Raw genomic sequence first — 5,408 nt, 5'->3', positions numbered from 1 at the left:
TGTTGTTTTCTACCTCTTAGCTAAACAAAAATGCTCACCTTGTGGCCTTTTCACTAGGCCAAACCTGCTTTTATACATTTCACATGAGAAGGCAGGATTACCCTTTCTTGAACAAAATGATCAGGTTACTGAAGGACCATCTTTAGAGGAAGTGTTTAATAAGCATATTTTGTTTAAATAAGTCTTCCAGCAAAAAGTGGAGGATTTATTGCCTTTACTTAAGAGAAGGCTCTGTGGCATTATCTCAAAATTCTGCATCTCCTTTGGCTTGTTTCTCTCTCGGTTCCACCCAAGCCTTATTAACAGTTTGTTTCCTATCATCATCTCCATCTTCATACATTTTCTTACAATATTCATCAGCCCCTCCCTAGCCTGTTTCAGAGTTATAGGCGGGCTTTTCTTTCCCTTTTCAGCTCCAGTTGGGAAGTCCTACTACGTGTTTTTTCTGCTTTCTTTTTACACAAGATAATCCCCATATCTGTCTTGATTTTTTTGAAACTGCCTTCCAGAGAGATGGGTTTCAAGTTCATGCTCATTCCCATTTAAACTATTTACCAAAAGGTCAAGTGCTCTCTCTGTGGCATGTCCAAGCCTGGTCTCGGATGACCTCCAGTTAAGGTAATGTAGATTCTCACAAACTTGTCTGGCTGCTCCCACCCATAATTACTGATTCCCACTGTATATCCCATCGTAATGGGAGCAACCACCACAGCTGGGTTTTCATTGTCCACAGGTTCTCTTTCCTCTGTAATTTCTGCTGCATCTTGTGCTTGATTTCTGTCTGTCTTAGATTTTCCAGCTGTAAGAGCATCATGTACTGTTTTTCCAGTTACCTTTTCCAGAGCAACCTTCTCCTCTTCTAGATCCTTCTGTAGCTCTTCCCCAGCTGAAGCCAGGGTCCGGTTGTGCTGGGCAAGGCCCGAGCTGCAGTGTGCCTGGGGGTGAGCTGGAAACACTGCCCCAGCTTGAATGGCAGTGCCCATGGGCCCATTCATCACTTCTTAGTTGACAACGCTGTCCACAGAACTGCGCATAGCAAAGACACCTAATTAGCCGAACATCTCTCTTTTACAAGGTGACAGATTTTCCAGGAGTGCTCTGGGAAATCTTTGTTTGATGTCAGACTCCAGTTAGAATTGGATTTTGAAAAGTTGTCAAAAATGTCTAAAGGTGTGAACACTTGACTCCATAGGATCACAGGTCCCTGTGAAACCATACTTACCATTTAACCAAAGTGACAATTCAGAGATTTCCAAGGCAAATACAGAAAGTTAGTTACTAAAACTTAGCTCTTTTAATATTGAGAAGTTTTGATTTTCTTAAGTAACCCAAGACCTGATAAAGACAGCACGAAGCACAGGAACTTCTCTAAGATGCAAACTGTTGGTCTCCTGGGCAGATAAATTAAAGGGCAAAGGAAAACCTTTTTCACAATTTCTTATTAAGAGCAGACTAATAATCTAAGGAAATGGTTTTGTTTCAAAGAGGGAAAACCAAGTTCTAGTCTTGCATCTGTGTACTATTAATACCAAGACTAATTTTTTTAAAAACTCGTACAAATAAATTCATCCAATGTTGGGCAGCATTGGCTACACAAGAAAAAATTCCTTTTCATGAGTCCTTGTTCAAAAACCTTCCAAAAGTAGTTTTTAATTTATTCATTTTTTTGTGATACTCTTTTCTTCTCTCATTCTGGAATAGTCGTTCTACATTCAGACAAAATTACTCTCCTTTTCCCCTAACAAAAATACATACTTCATGCCTTTCTTATTGTAAATACGTCTTCTTTTCCTTATATGCAGGGGTTGTTGTTTTTTCTTAACTCTTATTACTTCTAGTAGATTTATTTACAATTTAGACTTTTTTTAACTATTAATAATCTTAATTTTCAATGAAAACTAGAAGCGAGCAATTATGAACTGTCACAATTATTCTATAGCAAATATCTGAACACATCATTTTACAGTTCTCTAGAGGCATATGTCTTTTTCATCGTAAAGATTCTCATATTTATTAAAAGGCCCATATATTTTTAGCTTCTATGTACCATATAAAAACAAGATGTTGAAAGTACATAAACTTTACTTATATTTAGCAATTAATTTATTAATATGTTATCTTATTTGGAAATTATCTGGATATTCAATGAATACTCATCATTATTTCAACAGTATAGCTTTAAGGTTCAAGTTATCAAAAAGCTTTTTATAATTATTTTTAGACATAGTATAAATCATAATTGTTGAAAAGTTTATTTATAAATTTGTATCCTATTTTAATCTATTTAATTCCGTTGTTCTTATAATTATGCTTGAATTGCTTATAAAAGTTTTAGGAAACATAAAACAAAAAAAGCCATTATTGCCAAAACCGGTTTGGCTCAGTGGATAGAGCGTCGGCCTGCGGACTAAAAGGTCCCAGGTTCGATTCCGGTCAAGGGCACATACCTGGGTTGTGGGCACATCCTCAGTAGGAGATGTGCAGGAGGCAGCTGGTCGATGTTTCTCTCTCATCGATGTTTCTAACTCTATCTCTCTCTCTTTCTCTCTGTAAAAAATCAATAAAAATATATTTTTAAAAAAGCCATTATCTTAAATTGTTTTTCTTGTTGACAAATCAGGAAAGTATCAATAAAAAATTAAACAAACAAAGGCCTAAATTTAAAATTATGGCTCTTCCCTTTTTTGTGTGTGTGGTGGTTTTACTTATGTTCGACATGCATCAAGAAATTACTTTTTATTGTACATTTAGTTCTGAGGTTTGATTTATAGTGTTATAATCATAAATATGTAGTAGAGATCATATAAGCATGTTTGACTGGTAAATCTTGGTAAGAAAACGATGTACATCTGCATTACATTTAATGCTAAAAACTCTGAAGACATCCCTGTTTTATTTTACAAACAAATTTAAAACTACCTTTATTTACCAAAGAATATCCCAGATCAAGTGAATTAAAAAACAAAACAACAAAAAACGGGTTAATTTCTATATTTCTGAGAGTTTTAGGAAAACTTAGTTTATGTAAGTATTTATTTCCTTCTAACCTAATTCTAATAGAACTCCATTGAGGATGTTTGTAAATTAAATTGGTAATATTCAGAGATAGAAAAATATCGCATACATGTAATATACATGCATATATAAATATACAGGCAGATGCAAACAGAGATGTTACAGCTTTCATTCTACAATTTTAGTCATGAGTCAATAAAATATAGTAATAGTAACTCACTGGTTTATCTCCACTTTATATCTTTACCTAAATTGCATTTCCAGCCCTAACCGGTTTGGCTCAGTGGATGGAGCATCGGCCTGTGGATTCGGGGGTCCCGGGTTTGACTCCGGTCAAGGGCATGTACCTTGGTTGCGGGCACATCCCCAGTGGGGGATATGCAGGAGGCAGCTGATCGATATTTCTCTCTCATCCATGTTTCTAGCTCTCCATCCCTCTCCCTTCCTCTCTGTAAAAAAATCAATAAAATATTTTTAAAAAATAAATAAATTGCATTTCCAGCAAATAGGACAAGTGAAGGTTACCTGTGAGTCTATATTTATGAAGACTTCTAAGACTTTCTTTTGCCCCGATGTCTAATCTGATGGAGGCCATGGGCTGTCTTAGGGCAGTGACTGAGGAGTTATCTAGCAGCTGTCTGGATATTTCCAGTGCACATCTGAATAGACAAAATATTAATTTCTGCTTCTATATAGGTGGTGTTGTTTCTATTTTTAGCCTCAGGTGATTGCTTTTGGAGGTCCCAAGTCACCTGAGAACCCCTGATGGAGGGTAAGGGGGATTAAAATTCAAGTGGCAGCAGGGAGCTGAGGGGTTGAAGTGAGAAGAGTCTGGCAGGTGGACAGAGGGATGGAGGAGATAGATGTGTGAAGGGGAACATATAAAAGTATTTAAGAGAACCGGAGGGAATACTGAAGATGGTAAGAGGAGGAAGTGGGCACAGACACAATGGGAAGGGAGTGGTCTTACAGGAACCAGTTTGGGGAGAATGTAAGTTTTGCAAGGAGGCCAATGCAGTTCCAAATTATCCTCCACAAAATCATGTCGACAAGGAAAATAGCAGAGTTGGCAGAGCATTCGGTCAGTAGAGGTTCAAGAAGGGGGTTTCAGTGAACTGAGAAGCTCTCACGGGAGAAGTAAAGTGCAATAGAGAGAATATAGAGGCATCCCGGAGAGCCTAAAAGAAACACTTCTAGACCAGAGTCAGGGAATAGTCCCCACTCAGAAAAGAAAGCCAGGAATAAGAGACTTCAGGCTCAGCAGGTCCTCTTCAACAAGGAAGGCTGGGACTCTGGCTCAGCTTCTGGGGTAGACTCAGAACCTTAGGAATCAAATCTGCCCTTACCAGCTTCAGCACATGTCTGTACCGAGTGCTGGGTCAGGAATCAGATCCTCAGTCAAAGTGCGCCCTCGAGGTCCTGGGTGAGTGGTCTGGGATCCAGTGATGAATCCGATCCTGCCTGAGTCACAGCACCATAACCACTAAGGGGGAAAAATCCATGGCACTTGTTAAAGATGATAAGGCAGACTATTAGGACCATCACAATAGGTTAGAGAGCTCTGCAGTGAGATTTCGCAGTAGCGGAGAGAGATTGAGCTCAACTCTGAATGCAGCATGGCAAGTGAGAAGTTATAGCCAAGGAGCAGCGTGGGCAGTGGATGGGAAATTACTAAGAAGCAAGAGGGGTAAGAAGGGTTCTGGCTAAACCTACCAAACAGAATTATTGTTGAAGACAGGCCAGGGTGATCAGACATCACCTGGAAAATGTTGGGAGATGAGGAACCTGGTCAGATACTGAGGGTGAGCAGATATTGAGGAAGGGTGGGGGTAGGGTTCTGGTAAAACTGACTTACCAGAGTTCTTGCTAAAACTAAATTTGATGAGGCGCACACAAACGGGCCCAGGAGAAAGTTCAGGAGCCTGACTAAAGTTTGGTCAAGCAAAAAATCTATCAGTAGATTTACTTTTTAAAATATATTTCTATTGATTTCAAAAAGGAAGGGAGAAGGAGAGAGAGAGATAGAAATATCAATGATGAAAGAGAATTTTTGACCAGCTGCCTCCTGCATGTCCTCTATTGGGGATCAAGCCCCCAACCCAGGCATGTGCCCTTGACTGGAATTGAACCCAGGACCCTTCAGTCCACAGGCCCATGCTCTACCCACTGAGCAAAACCAGCTAGGGCAGTAGATTTTTTTTAAAGAGGAAAAGAATAACAAAAATGAGCAATGGGGGATCTCAAAAACACTTCATATTTTTCTAAATTTAACTCAAGACCATCCTATCCGGCCAGGATTCATTAAAGGTCTCACCCCCAAAAAATCATGTAACCTTTCCTCTTCAGAGAGATTACCAATGCCTTTGGGGAAAGTTCATGAAAGGAAGCAATCC

The 5,408-nt window shown here is 39.1% G+C and overlaps 1 pseudogene; it reads right to left on the bottom strand.

The window, feature by feature from the left end:
• Nucleotides 1-244: 244 nt before the first annotated feature.
• Nucleotides 245-995, bottom strand: LOC102770184 (annotated as a pseudogene).
• Between the last annotated feature and the right edge of the window lie 4,413 nt (nucleotides 996-5,408).

The sequence above is a fragment of the Myotis davidii genome, unplaced genomic scaffold (genome assembly GCF_000327345.1).
Source record: "Myotis davidii unplaced genomic scaffold, ASM32734v1 scaffold581, whole genome shotgun sequence".
Taxonomy (NCBI): domain Eukaryota; kingdom Metazoa; phylum Chordata; class Mammalia; order Chiroptera; family Vespertilionidae; genus Myotis; species Myotis davidii.
This window is presented reverse-complemented; position numbering and strand designations above follow the sequence as displayed.